The following is a 20,641-nucleotide window of genomic DNA, read 5'->3' as shown; positions in this document are numbered from 1 at the left end:
ACTAACACCCTGTCTCTACTGCCAGTGTCGGGCATGGATGGTATGAGGGCTCTTGCAGGCCGCTGGGCACAGCCCACTTTAGCCTGAACCTGCCCTGCTGCCCTGACCAAGGCTCTCAGCTCTAGGCAGGGGACACTGGCTGTGTGGCCCCTGGAGGCCAGGCCAGTCGGTTCCATGCTCCTGTGGCTCCATCAGTGCCAGCAATGAGACTGGTCTCCGCTGTCTCCTGGCTCACCTTGGGCCTGGAGCTGAGCCTGCCACGGAGGTGGCTGTTTTTCCATGGCCTGCAGGAGAGGGGGTCTCTGTCCTGATCTCCTCTTCTGTCACTGAGAGTTGTCTGGTGCCTGCGGCTGCTTGCTTTGCAGAGGACACAACAGAGGAGCAGGGAATGGGTGGGTGGGGCAGCCTGGTAACTACATGCCTGGCCACTGTCCCCAACACTCTCCTCCTGGGCAGCGGGGCTCCGGGGAGCTTTACACACACGCATTTGCTCTAATCCACGTGAGCATGCAGTGGGACCATCCCAGCCTTTTCCCAGTGGATAATGTGAGAATCAAGCCAGGCATCATGGTGCACAACTGTGCTCCCTGCCACCCAGGAGGCTGAGGCAGGAGGATTGCAAGTTCCTGCCCACCCTGAGCAACTTAGGAAGACACTCTCAAAATAAAATGAAAGGCCTGGGGATGTAACTGAAGGTTTGTATTCAAGGTAGAATGGGGGCTCCATCTGATTCCCGGGCTCTGGGGAGGGTTCGGGCCGCGAGGCTGTTTTTGACACCACCCCCACTCCAATCCTGGGCCTTCCTGGGGATACTCCGTGCCTGGCCTCATGTTCAGGGACCCTGAGCTCCACAGTGATGTGACTTGCACACGGTGTCACGGTATGGATGGGACAGAAAGGGAACCTGAACGAGAGGCCCTCTGATGATCCTGGAGAGGGCTGGAGAAGCAGCTCACGGGGCGAGTCCTGTGGATGGGACGGTGCCAGAGGACTTGGGAGTGACACAGGTGGGGTGACACCCACCCCGTGGGTCAGCAGACCCAGAGGGAGACGGCTTGCAGGGAGGAGGGGCGGCCCACTCAGCAGTCCTGCACCAAGAGAGAGCGGGGTGGGAGAGGGCAGGAGGGGCCCAGCTGTGAGGGTGAGAGCCAAGTACCCCACTGGGGCAAGGCAGCACCCCAGGCCTTCAGCCCAGGTGAGCCCGCTGGCCCGAGGTCTGCCCTGCCAGGCAGTTCTGTGCGGGCTGCCGAGGCTGGTGGGGAGTGGGGAGCCTGGGACCCCATCTTGTCTGCTTAGGACAGGGCCCTTCCTGCCTCACAAGCTTACAGAGAAGACTAACAGCTGGGGAGCCTGCTGGCCGGGCCCTGTGCTCTGTGCAGAGGCCCCCAGGGCCACAGCTCCTGTACTGGGTGTCTGGGAGGCAGAGTGACCCATGACCGGAGGGGAGTGACCCACGAGCAGGGGTTGGCGCAGGGGCTGGCGGGGGCCGCTCCCTCCGGACACCTGCGGAGGTCCCTTCCTCCGGCTCCTGTCGGGCTTGTTGAGGTGGTCTGGTCTCTGTCTCATGATGTTTATTTGCCTCATTATTTTTCGTTTACTTGACAAGCATTTATTGAGCACCTGCTGTGTGCCAGTCTCTTTAGTAGGCGCTGGGGACAAGTGGTGGCCAAGATGAAGGTGACAGTTTATAAGGAGAGCCAGACACTCAGTGTTCAGCAACAGGCACAAGATAATGACAGGTGGGGACAAGGGCTCCCCGGGAAGCAAAGTGGGGGGAGGAGGGGTGGGGAGGTCCGGAGGCCGCCCTGGCCGTGGTGCTGGTGCAGCTTTTCTGCAGTCACGTGGGGGCTCCTTATCATCTTCCAGGTGGGGAAACTGAGGCACAGAGGTGCAGGCATTGTCCCAAGAGCTGGATGTTGTTTGGGGCTGGGGATTTAGCTCAGCAGCATAAGCGCCTGCCTTGCAAGTGTGTGGTTGTGAGTTCAATCCCTGGTACCAAAAAAAAAGAAAAAAAAATGCAAAACCCACGAGCTGGTGAGTGGCCAGGAGAGCTCTGAGTCCCCGTTGTGCTGGAGCCTGAGGCTCCTCCATCACCACCTCCTGCGCGGCCCCAGCCTCTTGCCTCCGCTGTTGCCAGTTCTGTCCCCACCCAGCTCTTTCTGGGCCTGGCTGACCTGGCTGATCCCAAGTGATGTCCCCAGGCCACCAGCTGGCCCACTTCGGATGGTTCTGTAAGCTGTGGCTATGTGCAGGGTGGTGACAGAGTCCTGGGCTGGGAGATCCAGGAGGCCACGGAGGGCCAGGGGACAGGACTTTAGGGGCCCATAGTGTCCATGTCACTGGGTGGGGAAACAGGCTCTGTGTGGGACGTCCCTTGCTCAGAGAGCAGCAAAGCTGGGGTTTCGATCCAGGTCCATGTGTGCCCTACTTGCATGCTATGGGCAGACAGATCCACACCCCCTGAGGGGTGAGTCGCCCGGGCAAAAGCAAAGCAGCACTCTGAGCTCTGTTCCTGGCTGGCTGAGGCCTTGGCAAGGCCCGGGGCTGCTCCGAGCTGGTCTACCTTCCTTCAGCTGTGCACACAGTCACTGGGTATCCAGCGGGCGCCTCTGCGGGCCCAGGACGTCTCTGCCCCTCAGCTGCCGTTGTCGCAGGTTGATCGTGCAGGCTGGGATGTGGCCTTGAGGAAGCCAAAGAGGGGGAAGTGATTGAAGACACCTGGGAGGGGCAGAGGGCTAGCAGGTGCAAAGGCCCTGAGACAGGCTGAACTCAGTGGGTGAGGGGAGGTGTGGAGGGGACCCAGAGGGCAGTGGGGTGGCAGGGCCTCTGCACCGGGGCCTGCAAAGCAAGAGCAAGGCCAACAGAGGTTGTTTTGAGGATGAGTGAGCAGGTGGCCCTGCCAGGGCCTGGCAGCCGGCAAGTCCTTGATAAGTCTGCTGATGGAATCGAACAGGCCCCTCGGCCTCAGGAGGAGGCAGAGTGCAGTGGGTGAAGGGTGCTGCGGGGAGAGCGGGGCTGAGAGCCTGTGACCCAGGGCCCCGAGCCATGCGAGCTGCGCCAGGCAGGAAGAGGGGCAGGCGGCAGGGGTGCGGGCGGAGCGGCGCCGGGTGCCAAGAGGGGGAGAGTTCTCCGGGAAGCAGGGGAGAGGGCACCGGCCGGGCCGGCAGAGGCGAGGCTGCTGGGGGCGGGCTTCCCTGTGGCGCCTGGGGTGTGGGGGAGAGGATCTGTAGGAGGCTGGACCCCGAAGGGTGTTTTCTTTTTCACTGATTTCCTAAGCAATGCCTGGCCCCTGGCAGGGCCAGAGAATGCAGAATGTCAGTAACAGAAGGAACGCGAAGCGCCCAGAATTCCAGGTCCAGCGCTGCCCCTGTAACGCCTGCTGTGTGGCCTCGGGCACTTTCCTGCCCTCTCAGGGCCTCCATCTCCTTGAGTGAGACCATCATGATGCCCGCCCCAACGCCGCTCCACCTCCTCCTGGCCCTGCAATGTGGGCTCGCTGGGCCACACTTTCTCCTCCTGTAAACAGGGCGACGGTGGAGACTGTGTCTACAGCAGCCGTTAACTTCCGGGGTTTTCATATTTACTGCCCTCCTTCACCTGGGCAAGGGGTCTCCTGCTCTGCCAGCAGGGGCAGGCAGGCGATGAAGAACCTACTTTCCTGCTTCATTTGCAGCTAGGGCTGACTAATGAGCTAAACAGAAGTTGTAGGTGGGGCTTTCAGAGAAATTCTTTACAGGGGCTAATTCAACTGTGAGGCACATTCCCTTTGCCTGTTTCTTTCCTGGAACTCAGATGTGATGGCCAGATCTGCAGGGGCCATCTTGAACCATGAGGCAAATACTGAAGCACGGGAACTGTGTACTTCATGCATGGCAGTAAAGGACAAAAGGCACTTGATGGCAGTAGAACAGCCACACCAGGCCCTGCCTGGCTCACTCTGGGCTTGTTTACACAAGAGAAAATAAATCTCTGCTTGTTGAGGTCCCTGTCATTTGGGCTGCCTATTCCTGGCAGTTGAACCTAACTGAAAGAAGTTCGACAGAACTGAATCAACCCGTATGAGCTGTTTCTGTGATTTGCATTTTCAGTGATGCCCAGTGCTTCCTTGTCAGAGACGCTTCTGTGAAGCTGTCCTCTGTGAGCACAGACCAGCTCTTTGCTTCAGGAGAATTTCCATCGGGTGGAAGGAGGTTTGTAATGAGCTGCCATTGCGTCAGGAAAGCACACGAAGACTGCTGGGAACGTATCTTTCCTGTCTTCGGGGCCATCCCCGTGATTCCGATAGCTCTGTGTTTATGGGTCAGGTCAGGCTTGCTCCAGCCCGTTGAAAGCAATGGGTACTTCTATGCTAACCTCAAAGTCCTGCCCTCCAAGCCCCTGTGTGTGACCCCCTGAGAGGCCCCTGAATTTGGAACCAGAGAGGGTCAGACACTGCTGCAGCTTGCAGTGCATGTTGGTCGCTGGCCTGGGGCCAGATGCCCTGCGCCACCCAGAATAACCCCTCTGCCCTGTGCTGCCACCACCCGCCACCACCTGCTCCACTGAGTCCTCAGCGCCAGGCCTGGGGGCACCTTTGCCAGGCTGCCTGGGGCCATCCCGGCTGGGACCTCTGTGAGGCGAGGTGGAGGCTGGGAGTGACTGGGGAGCTTTTATTTTTATCCCTGTCACCAGATCCCGGCCCCAGCTCTGGAGCCCTGGCAAGGGGAAGGCTCCGCAGAGGGCCTGGAGGGCAGGGTCAGCGGGCTGTGGAGCAGAGGGCACGGGGCCGGGGTCACAGCCACCGGGCGCCTGTCCCTCACGTCGTCCACTCACCTCGGCGACTCTCTGGAGGCAGAGGGACCCTTCCTGCCTTTCCCGCTGGGCTCAGGTGCAGGCTGAGCGACCTCTCCGGTTGTTGGATGAGGCTGTCATGGGTCCCCGTGACTTCTAATGGTAAATGAGTGTCTGTGCTTCGAATAAAAAGAATCCCGCCGTGGGCACCCTGTGTCTGGCTTCTCTCATCTCTAATTTTTTTGTAATACCGGGAATTGAACCAAGACCTTCACACCGAACTCCACCCCCGGCCTGATTGCTTTTGATTGATTGAATGAGACAGGGTCTCACTAAGGCACCACGTTGCCCAGGCGGGGCTCGATTCGTGCTCTTCCTGCATCAGCCTCCCGAGCCTGCACGCACCTGGCTTCTCTGAGTCTGTGTCGTGCCCGAACACGGGCCGGGCGCTGTGCGCACCGCAGCTGTTCAGCAGACGCTGTGTCAGTCACCGTCTCTCTCGAGGCTCGCACACACTGAGTTGGTTTCCTCCTCTCAGCGTCTTAGAACCAGGCCGAGAGGGTGCTGCAGGGCCAAAGCTCCTGACAGACACAAGCTGCACCTCACTCGAGGTGCTCCCGGTGAACCTGCTGAGTCACGGCACAGGCGCCCAGCATCTGTTCTCATTCCCATGAATGGCATTTAAACCTCTGTCTCATTCTGCACCCCCAAACTCATGTTTGAAAAAAATAATCGCTGAGCTGGGCGTGATGGTGCACACCTGTAATTCCAGCACTGGGGAGGCTGAGGCAGGAGGAGCGCCAGGAGTTCGAGGCCAGCCTGAACTACACAGTGAGATCCTGTTTCAAAACAACAACAAAATCTTTTTGAGAAAGATCCCAAATTGATAGGGAAATTACCAATCCCACACAAAGACAGCATTTTCTTCCTGAGTGGCTGGAGGATAAGTCACGATCCTCCGTCAGGTTCCCTTAGTGCTTTGATATACAGTGCCTGCAAAAGAGGGTGCCGCCCACATCACTCCAGTGGATCTGCCAGCATCAGGAAACGAACCCCACACTTTGCTACCACCTGCTCAGATCCGTAAGGTTCCCCAGGTGCCCTCCTGCCCGCAGTGAGAGGATCTGATTTGAAGTCACATGTTGCCACCTTGCCTCTGTCCGCTTTCAGCTGGACCAGTGCTGCAGCCTGTCCTTGACCCTCATGACCTTGGGAAAACCCACCCCTCGCCCCGCCGCTGTACTGAGGATGCACCCAGGGCCTCCCGTGTGCTATGCAGCACGGGACCCTGACTACACCCAGCCTGCCTTGTGCTTTGCAGGATGCCGGGGAGCTGGTCTGCAAGGCGCCTCGTGGGTTGACTGCGGGGAGGCTGCGTTCCTCCCTCCCGTCCGACCGCTGGGTGCTGGCCCCACCTGGACCACTCTGCAGAGGAGCTACCCGCCAGCTTCCCATCTGCAGGGTTCTTTTACTCCTGTGAAATTAGTCAGTGCTCGAGGGGATGCACTTCGTAACTATGTAAATATCTTAAATGTCATCAAACTTTCAATTATTTATTTTTATCAGCAGCTGGACGGATGGCTTCCTGTTTTATCCAGTGTGTTGTAATATGTCCGTTACCATCATCATAGTTAATTTATATATATGCCAAAATGACTCCCGACACCCCTGGGGGTCCCCACCCCAGCTCCCCAGAGGTTGCAATATCCTTTTTTTTGGTTTTATTTTGTTTTCGTTTTGACTTTTTTGAGTGCTGGGATTACAGGCATGGGCCGTGACTGCTGGCAGTTGTGACATCCTTAAACCTGCTTTGGTGAGGCAGATTTGAACCCTCGTGAAGTCAAATAACAAACAAAACCACCAGACTTGGGGGACAGAGCCCCCTTTGTGCAATGTGAACTGTCCTCAGACCTGGGTGCTGCTGGAGGGTCCCCAACTGTCTTTTCTTTGCAGCCAGGTGGGCCCTGGCAGAAGTGAGTTGCAGGAGAGAGCTGGGGACCTCTCCACCCCAGCTTTGCCTGTGGTTGTGACTTCAGTGTGGACTGGGACTTCTCTGGCTGAGCACAGGGATTTGGAGTGCGACCACGCGTTGTCCTGGGGCTGCACTGTGTACTGTAGGCCATTACAAGCATCCCTGGCCCCCACCCACTGGATGCCAGTCAAGCGCCCTGGACCCCAGAGGACAGCCAAAAGCCCCCTGGCTCCCCAGGAATCCTTGCTCAACTTGGGGATCTGGCTGAGCCAGCACCCACAGGCCCGGGGCCTGGTCCAACTAGAATTCCAGCTCCTCTCTGTCCACGTCTCTCCCTGGGTGTAAGTTCTGGGACACAGGGCGCGACTGGCCACAGGACAGGTCTGGGCTGGGTGGCCCTGCGTTTCTTCTGCTGGGTACCTCCCTCCAAGAAGATGCTAATCACAAAGTGAGCCTCAGGCTGCAGATCGGTAACCCTTGTGACAGCTCTGTGGGGGTGGGATCCTCTCTTGTCCCCGTTTTCCAGCAGTGGGACGACTCATGGCTGTGTGTCACCAGAGAGGACACACAGGACTGCAGCACCGCCTCGTCCCTGTCCCCGTGAGATGCAGAAGCCAAGCTCACTGGGAGGAAGCAGCAGACAAGCCCAGAGTGAAGGACCTGCTGCTTGACACGGGCCTGTCACCCTCAGAGTGGCCAGTCACGAGGACACGAGGACCCGGCACTCTGGGCAGCTGTGGGCGGGAGCCGTATGCCTGGACTTGATAATGGCCCTGAGAAAAGTCCTGAAGTGATGTTAGCGCAGTACACGCGTGTGCATGTGTGGGTGCGCGTGGGTGTGTGTGATGGCAGGAGATCCTTGCGGGGAGGGTCGGGGTGAAGTCGGATCATGTCTACAGCTGACTCTCAATTCAGGCCGGAGTGAAAGGGTAAGTGGAGGGGCACACTGTACCCCAGCTGGCAGAAGGGCGCCTGCAGCCCTGTCACTGCTGGCTCAAAACTACATGCAAAGAAACACCTGGCCGTCCGCTACCCCTGGGTGATAAAAAGCATCTCCACAAGAGTCAAGCCTCAAGATGCATTTCTTCTTCTAACCGTTCTGTCCCCACTGCCAGCTGTGGGGCCAGGCGGCTCTGTGTCACCCGACAGGACACGTGCAGCATCCTGTAAGCACAGCGGCAGTGGTTTTAGTTGTAATAGTCGAAAACTTCCTTGAGCAAGCTACCTGCCCCAGCAGGGGAGGAGAGAGGAATCTGGGTTCCGCCACCCGCTGGCCCAGGGTCCCGCGATCCTGCCCGCAGCAGTGCCTTGCAGGTGACCCTGGAAAGCATCGTGCTAGCTGGGGTTGCTGCCACACACCTGTGGTCTCAGTTCTCTGGGAGACTGAGGCCGGAGGATCACAGATTCAAGTCCTTCCTGTATCAAAAATAAAACAAAATAAGTCTGGGCATGTGGTTCAGGCTTAGGTTTAACCCTCAGTCCTGCCCGTCCCCATTGTTATATTGAGTGATGGGAGCCGGGCTATTTCGTGTGACTCCTCGATGGGAGCAGGCCGAGGAGCTCAGAGTCACAATCCTGGTTCCTTTGGCAGGGAGGGGAGCTCTTGTCTAGAAAAAGCCCTGCGATTCCTCCTGGGATGCCGCACACAAATCCGGATGGTGGTCCCCAGAGTATGGAGCAATCATAAAGCATGGAGAATAGATCTAAGGACTCGCTGGGCTGTGCGTCTGCTGCACATATGCTGGACTTCAACACCAAGGTGGGCACGGACCAGCACACCCCCCTGAAAGCGTGCCCAGGCGTAGGGGCTGAGGCAGGGGTAAACAGACAGACGCGGGGGGTCCTAGTGCGCAGTCGTGGTGAGGTGCCGTACAGGGAGGGACTGACCAATTCTGCCTCTGCCACTGGAGGTCAAAGGGAAAACCATAAAGGACCCAGGAGCCCGAGTGGGGTGTGCTGGCTCCGAGGAATGCTGGCATGTGCTCCCCACCTGGTGCTCGGACCTGGCCTTACCAGCCTGGCCAGCCCTGCTGTGCTCTGGGAGGATTCCCAGGCCTGGCCCGCCGGCGATGGCGAAACCCGTGCTTGGCAGCGACTGGGCGCCGGAAGCAGCAGCTCTAAGTGTGCAGGGGAGTCAGTGGGGCACAGGGCAGCGGGCAGAGTCAACCTCTGCCCGCCTCCCACCGCCTTTGCAAGGGCTTTGGAGCCCTGAGGGCTTGAGTGCGAATTCCAGTGCTGCTGTCATGTGGCTTTGCACCCTGGGGTGAGCCACCCACTCTGCCTCAGTTTCCCTTCTAGAACCTGCCCCTGAGAGCCTTGACCTTTCACTCTTGACCTGGCAGAGTCAAAAGTCAGATGTATCTGACAGTCAACTCAGTGCTCCACAGACAGAGGACTCATTTGTGTCGCCATTTGTGTTGGGGGTGCCCTAGCCACCTCGCAAACACCGACTCACAGGACAGCAGCTTGGGATGGAAAGTTCTGGAAAAGGAACTTCCTGAATGCCCTCAATCATCAGAGGGCCCTTTCTTGCCTCCCTGGTGCTGGCAAAAGTTGTTGGTAAGCCAAGGGGACAAGGTGGGCATCATGGGGGTCCTCTGTGCAAGAAGTCCCTAGCCCCAATTTAAGGCCTGCTGTTACCACCCAAAATTCATGGGATTCTACAAGGAGCCCTGAGTCTTCATGCGGCTGACCCTGTGCCCTATGAGGTCACCTGCAGTGTCACCGCTCCCCTCCTCGAACACCCTGAGAGCAGCTGTCCCCACCACGTGCCTTGTTGACCTGTCTCCTCCCCTGGGAAGCAGGCAGCAGCCTTGCACAAGGCCACAGCCAAGCAGGACGACCCTGGGCTTCCGGCCTCAGACTCCACCTGCAGCTGAATGAAGGAGGACTTGGGGGGACAAGGAGTGGGTAGCCTGGAGTGCAGCCCAGCACGCGTGGGAGCTCCCCGGCGCATGTGGGGTGCTCTTCCATGCTTGCCTGGCTTGTCTCTGCCTTTTTTTTTTCTTTTGCTGGGGAATGGAACACGGGGCCTTGTGTATTAAATTTTGCTTTTTGAAAAATTTGAGATAGAATCTTGCTAGATCACTAAGTTGCCCAGGTGGGTCTAGAACTTGTGATCCTCCTGCCTCAGCCTCTCAGAGGGCTGGAATCACAGGTGTGCAGCACTGCACCTGGGTTCCTTGTGCATTTTTATATTAAGAAATGGTTGTAGTGGTGAACCAGTGCCATGCATGGGCTGCTGCTGCCGGAGGACAGCCAGACCCCAGCCTTTTCCCGTGAGTCAGTGCCATTCGCCGACTGTGGGGACAGGGAACAAGAAGTCACCAGGAAGCAAGCCTCGCCCCCACCCCCCACCCCGCAAACCAGAGCCACGCATGGGCTGTCACTGCTGGGGGAAGCGGAGGTATCCATCCTCTAGGAACACGCAAGCCTGAGGTCCGCCTCGCGCTGCCCCGGGACCGGCCCCTTCCCCGGCTTCCTGCTGGCTTCCGGCTCCCAGGCCTCTGTTTCCGCCTTTGTCCCATCTCTTTGCTAATGTCTGCTTCCTTCTCTTTTCTAGACCTTTGAAAATGGGAACTTTTTCTAGAGAGGTGCAAGCTGGCTGCAGGAGAGCTCAGTGTATGCGGAGGGACAGGACACACCCTGCGCCAGCCCTGGACGCTTGGACAGAGTATTTCTCACCTGGCAGGGGTCTCTGCACACGGCTCTCCCAGCTTCTGCAGACTGGGGGGCGCTGCCAGCGTCAGTCCGTGCAGCCGCTCGGGTTGGCTTCTTGTGCTCCACGGAGCTCTCGTGGTCCATCTGCAGTGTCCTGTCTGACCCCTTCTCTCCCCCGCCTTGTTCCCTGAGGGATCTCACCGCAGGCTGGGGGCTGACGTGGGCAGGGGTCAGCCCAGGGCCGGGCTGCTGTGAGCGGAGCGGCTGAAGGCATTTGCTCGTGTGTTGTGGACTCCAGCTCTCAGCTCGGCCCGGCTCACATGGACTGAGCGTAGCGCCTCTGCTGTCACTGCCCGCGGTGCCAAGCGTGGCTGAGCTCTTCAGTCCGAGATCCAGGCATGGTGCGGTTTCATTGGCGTCTCCCGTTGTGCCTGCTTCTTAGCACCTCGGGCCCTGGGGCCAGCCAAGCCTCGGGGCTCGTTTCTGGGTCCCCGTGCCTCAGTCCTGTCTTTAAGTGGGGCTCCGTGACGTCCATGTGCTCACTGCCCGGTAAATAAACATCTTCTAAACGAACTAATGGAAACAAAAGAGACAAAAGACTCTGCAGTCCCAACCCAGCAATGACAGGACCAAGCACCTACTATGTGCCAGTGACTGCCCTAAGCTGGGGCCACAGTCCACATGTCTGTCTTTGCGGAGCCCACAGGGTCACAGCAGGACACAGTAGGCGGAGTGATGGGGGGTTTCCTACTTCCAACTGCAGAGGTCAGGGATATCCAAGGACAAAACCTGAGGGAGGGAAGGGCAGAGCCCTGAGGTGTTGGGTGAAGGAGGGAACAGCTAGTGCAAAGGCCCTGGGGTAGGAATGGCAAGAAGGGGCTGTTGCTCTTGGGAGGAGCGGGGGTAGGAAAGGGAGGTGGGAAGGTGGGCAGAGGAGGGATGCACTCTGATTCTTTCTCCCCTCTCCCCTGGAGGGCTCAGTGCCCTTGGATGGCTGGGAGGGAGGAGACCCCACCCCATGGGGTAGGACAGGATGGGGGAGGGGCACAGCTGGCAGCGCCTGGAGTGAAAGGCCCCAGAGGGTTTCCCAGGAGGGCAAGAGGGGACCTCTCAGATCCCAGCTTCTCCTGGTCCTTGACTGGTGATCCCTTTACTCTGGGGCTTCTTGCTGTGGCTTTTCTTTGCCTCAGTTTCCCTATCTTGTGGTTTTCCATAAGCATTACTGCTTTTATTTTGTAGGTGGATCCTTTTTATTTCCCCTACACTTTCCCCACATGGGCAGAGTCAGGGGTCCTGTGGAGATGAGAGAAGCCCCAGTTGTGCCCCTGGAGGCTCCCAGTGCCCAGCTGGCCCCTGCCCATCTCTAGCACAGCCGCCTTCCCTAGGGCGGCCATGGGGCTTCTGTCTGGTTCGGAGCAGACACAGAAACCTGAAGCTCTTGCTTGGCTGCCTGTGCATCCAAGCCCACCCCTGGGGGGACTCAGTGCTGCCTCCCGGGGGCCTCTGTCCACAGCTCCCTAACTCAGGGGTGCGTGCATGCGTGTGTGTGTGTGTGTGTGTGTGTGTGTGTGTGTGTGTGTGTGTAGGTCCTGGCTCTGCTGCTTCTGCTCATGCTTCCGGGTCCCAGGAGGCTCCTGATCAGGGTCACCTTCCAAGCAGCTGGCCCAGGGCTGTGGTCGGGGTCGGGCTGGGCGCTCCAGGGCTGAGCTGAGCTGGGAGGACCCGCAGGTTTAAGGTGGCCTGCACGGGCCTGGCCCTCACCCCACATGCCGCAGGAGCTGGACCAGAAGAGCACCTCTACCTGGATTTCAGGTCACTGGGGACCAGACGAAGGGGAGAATGGCTGGGGACAGAGACGGAGATGAGGGGTGAGGAGGGGAGGGATGGTGGACAGGAAGGGACAGTCAGATGCGGACCAGGAGGGAGGGGCCCCCAGGGCAGGAGAAGGGGAAGGGGTGCGGGCACCGGGCACTGCGGGACGGAGTAGGATGGAGGTGCTGGAGAATCAGCCTCCTCCCCACTCTAACTGGGTCCCGGTTCTGGAAGCACTGCGGCCGCATCTTGCTCTCCCTGGCCTCCCTGGGGGTGGGAACCTGGCACGGGCTCTCCAGGGGCCCCTCTCCAAGAGGAGCGGGAGGGCTCAGGTGAAACCCAGCTAATTAGTGCTCAGCACTGAGATAATCACAGCCTGGAATGTTCCCTGGGAGGTCCAGGTGGGGGGCAGCAAGGCCACGGGGGTGCCTAGGATTGGCCTGCCAAGCCCGTGACTCCAGACCCCTGTCCATTGGAAGCAGGGAGGCCTGGGAGGCCAGAGCTGCAGGTTACTCAGAGCCCTCCAGGCCCGCAGCACAGCACAGAGGCAAGCTGAGCCTCCAGGCTCCAATATGACCCTGTCCGCCCTGATCTCTGCCTCAAGCCTTTTATGGCTCCCCATGGCCCTTAGTTAAAATCCAAGCTCCTTAGCTCAGCCTAAGGGTCCGGCCATCTGCTTTGACCCCAGCCTCACGGCTCTGCCCTCGCTTTGTGTCCTCTCCATGGCTGATTTCTACATTCCGTATTTGGCCCACCTCAGGACCTTTGCATGTGCTTTGTTCCCTGCCCTGACATGTTCTTTTTTTTTTTGTCTTTTTGAGACAGGGTCTCACTATGCAGTTCAGGCTGGGCTTGAGCTCATTTTATAGCCCAGGCTGGTCTCAAACTTGCAAGGATCCTCCTGCCTCAGCCTCCCAAGCGCTGGAATTACAGGGGTGAGCCACCATGCCCGGCTCTGACATGTTCATTTTCTACCCCCTCCTCACAGGTCCTTCAGCTTTGGCTCAAAGGAGAGCCCGTCACCTGCTCCTCTCCTCCAAACTCTGTACTTGATTACCCTAATTGTGTTCCTCACCGATGCCCAGGGACCTGTAAGGGAAGGCACTGTACCAGCCCACTGCTGGCCATTCAGGAAGTGGCCCTGGGTACCCTCTTCCGTCCCTCCTTCCCTGCCCCCAAGAGCCTCCTCTGTCCCTTCAGACCCCATCCCTGGCCGTGGTGTTGTAACGCATCACCGGCTGGAATCTGGTAGTGGTTATCTCCCAGCTGGCCGGCCACGCTATCAGGGACCCCATGTGGCCCCGTGCCTCCTGCCAGATAATAGCACAGGCCTGAGGTGGCTCTGCCTTAGCCGCAGGTGCCAGTGCCAGGGCCATGGGGTGGGCCAGGGTTTGTGGCAGGGGACCTCGGAGTAATAATGACACTGACTTCTCAAGGAGGCTGAGAGGTGTTGGTGACAGATAGGATTCCTGTGTGTCCCCGGCATGGGTGGGGAGGTCCGGGAGGATGCACCTGCCCTGGGTCACTGGGCACCTGAGGTTTACAAGCACCTGGGGGCACAGAGGTGGGGGCAGGTGAGGGCTCGGGCCACTGCTAGGGCACTGATCCCACCATGCCTCAGCTTCCTTGTAAAGCCAGGACAATAAACATTTCTACTCCCTGGGATACGCTGCAGGGGCAGCCGTCGGTACCTGCCCTGGTCAGCCCTTCCTGGACAGCCCTTCCTTCCGCCTGCCCGCTCCCCATCCTCTGCTTCGTATCCCAGTGCTGCTCAGGCTCAACTGAGACCCACGGGAGCTGCAGCCCCCAGCTGGGGTCCTGCGCACGGGGTCTCCCTGTGCTGCTGGATGCCCCAGGAAGCACCTGCCCCTCAGGAGCCTGCCAAGGCTCCTGCTGCCTCCGGAATAGTGGAGCCTCCTCGCGGCCTGCTGGTGCTGCAGCTGAGAGCTCCCCTCTCCTCCCTCCTCTCCTCCTTCCTTCTCCTCTCCGTGCCCCTCCTCCTCCCCCTTTCTCCTCTTCCTCTCCTGCCTCCTCCTTCTTCCTGCCCCACCTCAGGGCCTTTGCACCTGCTGCTTCCTCCACTGGAATGCTTCTCTCTCTGATCAGGTCTTGGATGCCCAGGTCTCGGATCAGAGGAAGTTCCTTAGTGCGTTCTTTAGGGACTCCTCTAGTCCACTTCCCTGGACCCTGTTCCCCCCTCCAAGCTGCCCCACTCGCCTGCCTGAGCGCCCAGCTGGAGCCCTTTTAGGAAGAACAGGAGCCTTCACCTGGAGGGCCTTCCCTGCCCGCAGGAGTGGGCACAGTGGGTACTGGCTGCGTCGGGAACAGAAGCTCAGTCCTGGGCTCCAGGCAGCTCCGTCTGCTCTGTGGTCTGCTCTCAAGGTCCTGCAGAGCCTCTGCAGCTGGGTCGAGTCCCAAAGGTGTGGGGTTGTGCCCAGTCTGCTTTCCTCTCTCTCCTCCCAAGCAGGCTCCTGTGTACCCCAGGCCTGCTGCAGCCTCTGCTGCTGGTCACTCTGAGCCAAGATGGCCCTATGAGCCTCCCGCCTGCCCGTTCCCTTTCCGGGCTTGTCTGTGTGGCTCTCTCCTGCAGCTATGGCTGTGGCCGTGTTTTCACAGCGGCCCGGATGGTCATTAGGCTGATATCTGTCCCTCAGCCCAGAACATGAGGCAGGCTCACGTGGTCCCTGCTGGGTTGCCAGTGGGAATCACAGGGCTTGGCCCAAAGGAGTCCAATAAATCCTGGTGAGCTGGAGGCTGGGGCTGGGGTACTGGGCCGGTACCATCAAGGCCCCCAGTTTTCTCGTGTCATGGTTCTGTGGTCTGCTCTCAGCCTAGCTCCTCAAAGCCCCAGGACGGCTGCCGAAATCCTGTCATTTCTTCTGGTACAGCCAACGCCAAGGCGGGAAAAGGCCCTCACACGTCCCTAAGGGACCAAGCAAGGGATCCGGACGCCCTTGGGAAGACCTCTGGATCTCACAGGCCACACACACGTTCCTCACAGCTTCTGTCAACCCTTTCCCAGGGACAGAGGGCCACGTGTGGCTTGGAGAAGTGACTTAAGTCACTGAAAGCCACAGGCAGGGTCCACTCTGCCCACTGAGGGGATCCCGGGGAGGGGGGCACTTTGCAGATCCCGGGGCTGTGGATGCCCCTCCGTCCTCCTTTTCTGGGAGCCCTGAGTGCTGGGAGGGGGTGGGAGGCGGGGCAGGGCCAGGGTTAGTCTGCTGGACCTCCACCTCAGGCAGTGGTCAGAGAGCCGGGAAGGAGGCCCAGGGCTGGGGACAGCAGGGGGCTGGAGACCAGGCAGAGACACACACGGGAAGAGAGACACAGGGAAAGGGGACACAGGGCCCAGAGGGACAGGGACAGACACGTGGGAGAGACAGATGGGTGCAGACAGGCACAGCGATGGGCTTTGTGAGGAAGGCCTTTCACCCGGGCTCCAGCGGGCAGGCGCCCTCTCGGGTGAGCATGGAGGCCGGGCCCAGGCTGTGTCTGAAGGCCTTGCACGAGTCCCTTTCGGGCCTGCGCGTCGGTCGGCCCATCTGCTTCACCCATCATGAGGTGGAGACGCCACTGTCTGAAGTCTGTCCTGAGGGGCCTGCACCCTGGGTCGCCCTGGGCCCCGGGCCTTCAGTGACCTATAAACGACTTGCAGGGGGTGGGATTGGTCCCCGGGGGCAGGAGGGAGACATTTACCCCAGGTCACAGCAGGCAGTGCAGCCGGTGATTCTAAAGCCCTTGTCCTGTGTGTGCCTTGTGGGGCTGGGCAGCAGGGACGGGAGGCTGGGACAGTTGGTGTACTGACCACAGCTCTGAGTGCCAATGGCGGCCCTCTGCTTATGGTCATGGCCATCGGGGTCTGTGTACCCTCCAGGCGCCCTGGTCACCTTCTGCTGGTCATTTTAAATTCCAGATGAGGGGCCTTCCTGCCAAGTGGAGGGTTAAGGTTTAGTGAGACAGGCCTGGGTCTAAGTCCCTTCTTCACCCCTGATGGGCTGGGGGACCTGAGCAGTTTTTCTTTCTAAGCCTCAGTTTACCCATTTGTGATATGGGAAAATGACAGTTTAAAGACTGATGTGCAGACTAACTGAGATGAAGCATGGAAGATGCTTGGCCTAGGCCAGGAATAGAGAAAGTAAATGCTCCACAAATGCCAACTGGGCTGTTGGGTACCAGTTGTTAAGTGATTTTAAAATGATTCCTCTAATTGTTCTTTTTTTGCAGAGAGCTGGATGAGGTCCGGAGACGGGCAGTGGTTTGCCCGGGGTCACCAGCCAGGTGGAGGAGCTGAGACTCCAAGGCCTGTGTGCCGCCTGGGAGGCCTGCTTGGGACTCAGTCCTCCATGGGTAGGAAGTGTGTGGCATTAGCCACGATCACCCGGTGCAGCAATTGCAAAACCCTTCTCCCTTTGCCCGTCGATAAAAGGAATCCATTGCAAAACAGCGGAGAAATTATTAAGGGTTGTGTCATCCTGCCGCAAGGCCCTGGGCACCCCTTTCCTGCCTGGAGGCCTGGGTGGAGCCGAATCCTCATTTCCCCTGCTTGGCCCGACCAAGAGAGGCCAGCTGGGGTCAGCAGGGACCTCTGGGGTGGCAGCGGGCAGCCCCAGTGCCAGGTCCCCAGAGCCTTCGGCTCTCCAGAATGGCGGCCACATCCTGACAGTGCTCAGCCAGTCTCAGGTGGCCCCTTGATCATCTGAAGCTCCGTGTCCAGTCATGGCCAGGGGCCCTGCCAGGTCTCCCTGTAGGACAGATCCTCCTGCCAGCCAGCGTCCCCCTCCACGTGCACATCCGGGTTCCCAGCCTTTCTCCACCTGGACCCCTCCAGGAGCCCCCCACCCCACAGGTCCCTCTTCCTCCCAGGCAGCTATGGTGGCTTATGAGGAGTGGAATCAGATTCCACCCTTCTGTCTAGAACCTTCCTTGGTTCCTGCCTCGGAGGAGACACAAAGCCCTTTCAAGGTCACAAGGCCCCTCCTGTCTGGGTCCCAGGGCCCGTGTGGCCTCCTGTCCCATTCTGTCTCCTTTGCTCACTTTGCCCCAGACACCCTAAGCTCTGTGCTGTTGCCTAACATACCCTGCATGGTGGAACCCCAGGGCCTTTGAACTTGCTTTTCCTGCTCCCCGGCTGAGCTCTTTCATACACCTGGGTTTGCCATGTTCAATCTCATCTCAATGTCAGCCCTTCTGGAAAGTGTCTAATGTTTCCCTGCTGAAATTGTACTTTCACTGTCATCCAACCGTCCTATTATATGCTGCTTTTATTTTTATTTGGAGACAGGATCTCATTATGCAGCCTCGGGTGGCCTAGAACTCGGCGCAATCTTCCTGCCTCAGCTTCCCAAGTGCTGGGATCATACGCATGCACCATCATGCCCAGCTATATGCTGCTTTCAAATTTATTGAACGGGGCCAGGGACCTAGCTCAGTGGCACAGCACCTGCTTGGCAAGTGCAAGGTGCTGAGTTGGATTCCTGGTAGCAAAAAATCTTATTTAATACCCTTCTTGGAGTGACGTCTTCCTCGGTGCGGGGACTGCGGTCTGTTTTGTTCATGACACTCCCTGGACAGCCTGCACTGGGGAGACAAAAGTGGCCAAGTTGGTCACCATCACCCAAGTCCCCGTCCTGGCTGCTGCTCGGGAGTGGAGCCCGGACCAGCCGCTGCCCACCTTTGGGCGCTGGTGGGCACGGGCTCCCTGGAGCCCCTGCACGGCCTGGCTGCCAGCCCCACCCACGCCCTGCACCCTGCTCTCCCCTGGCTTCCCCCAACCTCTGCTTGTTTTGTTTGCTTCCGGATTTACTGTCAACCTTCCTCCCCTGACCAAGTGCTCAGGGGACAGGGCCGCGCCTCCTCGATGCTGTCCCTCAGTGGCCGAGCAGGCCTGCCTGGCCCCCGCGGCAGGCATACAGTGCCGGCCTGATCAGGGCGTGGGCCGGTCCTGGTGGAGAGCGAGTGTGGCTGAGGTGCCGTGCCTGGACCGGCAGAGTCAGGGAGGGAAGGGGCCTCTGGGCCTCAGTGACGACAGGGCCCATAATGACACGGTGTTATAATAGGCACACAAAGTGTACTAATCTGATATTATATCTGGGCTTTTGACAATAGATACAATCAACAGCCACAGTTTGCTAACTCATTCCCCACCTATCTCCACGCTCCGCCTAGATTCTTATCCGCTTCCTTAATTAAGTGGAAAGCAAAGCTCCACCGGCCGGCCGGCCCACAGCCCTCTGCTCTGCTCTTCTGCTCCGCTTGGACGAGTCCTGCCCCGCCCTCCCTAAGCTGGGATAATAGTTACTCCCACACAGCCGGGCCAGGCGAGGCAGGCGCTGCCTGTACCATCCCAGGTCCCTGGCCCAGGCCTCCACAGCCTGGCAAGCCCCAGACGCAGCCACCCGGGGGCTCCCACTGGTGACCCCTGGGCCAGGCCGAGCTTGAGATAGCTTGGGTTTGGTGCGTGGGGTGCTTTGGCTGAAAGATAAAATGCATTGCCGACACCGAAGATCGGGATGTTGTAAACAGACACCCAGGATTCTGGCTCCTCCTGAGGGATGAGAAGGTGCAGGATCCTTGGGCTCCCTGTCCTGAGTGCTGGGGCTGAGGGGTGGCTGTCCCCACTCGACGGGACATGATCCCAGTCACCGGCCTGCTGCCTGCTGAGGTGTTAGCCATCTGCAAGATGGGAGAGCACCGTGCAGCACAGCAAGCCTAGAGCTTGGGTCTCAGTCGCTAATAAGTCTTTCCCAAGCACCCAGGATCCAAGCGCTGGGGACAAGAGAGGCCGTGGCAGACAGAGTCCCTGCCCACTTGGCCGATGGCCTCTGGCTCCACAGCTGTGCCATCACCCTCACGCTGGGCAAGAGTCTGCTAGAGATGGCTCCTTTCTGATGCCCCCCAGGAGGCCCGAGGTTGAGTCCTGTAGCTACTGGGCCCCATCTGGATGGAAATGGATTCCCCAAGGTTTAAGGGCTTGGAAGCAGCTGTGCTGGAAGAAATACAAGAGCTCCCACGTCAATGGTGTCCCTGCCCCTCAGCCTGGCTGCCAGGGTGGCCTGACCCTGTGGGCTGGGGGTGAGATGTGGGGGCAGAGGGGAGCTCAGAAGGCTTTGTGATCAGCGGGTCAGAGCACGACTCATCCTGGTGGAAGACGTTTCCCCAGCTCCTCCTCTTGTAAGAGAAGCCACCCTGGGTCAAGATGCTGAAATACTCCCACTACCCACTTGCTGTCCAGGAAGGAGGACTTCGCTTAGCAGGCCTGGGACCAAGGGCTTTACCTGTTGCCTCTACTCCACAGCGCCGCCCCTGGTCTGGAGGATGAACTGCAGCCTGGATGGATGACCGGCCCCTCCCCAGCATTGGCTCCAGCTTGGGTCACACTGACCCCAAGGGCCACGGCTGAGCAGCTGGACTCCAAGGAGCCACATCTGAGGAGCTCGGAGCAGCCCGCGCTGGCTCCCCACTGACGCGGGAGGGGGATGAATAACAGTCTCAGCCATCATGTGCGTGTGCTAAAAATAAACCTGACATACTTTTGCATTGAGAAACAATGTGGATTCCAAACATTCTCAAAGGGCAAAGAGGGGAAAAAGGGAAGACTGGAAATCAAGCTTTTGGGCTTAGTAATTAATTAGCGCCTGTAAACAAATGATTCATGTTCTTTCCTAGCTATTTTGCTTTCCGTTTGGTGTGGATTTTTGCAGGGACTGAGGGAAGGAGGCCAGGAGAACTAAGTCGGTATTTGGAGGGATGGGACCGTCCTCAGGAGGAGAGGGGACCTTCAGGTGGGTTCCCCTCGGCGCGGTAGCCTGAGAGCTGAGGTCTGGACACATCCGAGGGACGGTGAGGAAGCCACACAGGTGGCCAGGCAGAGGCACAGGCCCCAGGCCACACTGAGCTCTGGTGGAGGGGTGAAGGCCTTGTCCATGGATCCTGAGGACAGCGGGAGCCTGCGAGGGTTTTGGGGGGAAGGAAATTCATCTGACCTATATAGTGACGTCATGTGAAGAATGGATAACCAGGGAAATCTATCCTGCATGTTCTGTTATTTGGATGTATCTGGATTGAAATTTCCCAAACAAGCGATTATCCAGCGGTTGTGTTTCTTTGGGGTTTACATTTTCAACGCCAGTCTCGCCCCTCCCCGCAGAGTGTCAGCCCTGTGATGGGAGGGACCCTGCGAGTTTTGTTTACTTCTGTGTCTCAGGGCTTAGTTCACAGCTAGGCACACAGTAGGACCTCAGCACGTTTGCCAAGTGACTGAGGGCTCCTCTCCACAAGCTCATGGCTTTGGTCCATCCTATGGGGCAGAGAGATCTCCTGAGGCCAGGCTGGGATGATTCCACGGAAAGCAGGGTTTGTTTAGTTCAAATTAAGGAGAAGTTTCACAGCTGGAAAATCTGTTCTCTAAGGCGGTGAGCGCCCCAG

At 58.8% G+C, this 20,641-nt stretch overlaps 2 long non-coding RNA genes across 2 annotated transcripts; both read right to left on the bottom strand.

Moving 5' to 3' along the window:
• Window positions 1-3,251: 3,251 nt before the first annotated feature.
• LOC134475976 (uncharacterized) lies at window positions 3,252-14,972 on the bottom strand. Its single transcript, XR_010047338.1, has 3 exons — window positions 14,482-14,972; window positions 10,427-10,975; window positions 3,252-8,158 (listed from the first exon to the last, which is right to left on the bottom strand). It is a non-coding gene; the product is annotated as an uncharacterized LOC134475976 (long non-coding RNA).
• Window positions 14,973-17,598: 2,626 nt separating this feature from the next.
• LOC134475974 (uncharacterized) lies at window positions 17,599-19,622 on the bottom strand. Its single transcript, XR_010047337.1, has 2 exons — window positions 19,492-19,622; window positions 17,599-17,794 (listed from the first exon to the last, which is right to left on the bottom strand). It is a non-coding gene; the product is annotated as an uncharacterized LOC134475974 (long non-coding RNA).
• Window positions 19,623-20,641: the final 1,019 nt, after the last annotated feature.

Source organism: Cavia porcellus, unplaced genomic scaffold (assembly GCF_034190915.1).
Source record: "Cavia porcellus strain 051 isolate PalLab524CR breed Dunkin Hartley unplaced genomic scaffold, mCavPor4.1 scaffold_5, whole genome shotgun sequence".
Lineage (NCBI taxonomy): Eukaryota > Metazoa > Chordata > Mammalia > Rodentia > Caviidae > Cavia > Cavia porcellus.
Note: the sequence above shows the minus strand (reverse complement) of the source record. Positions and strands in the feature narration are given on the sequence as shown.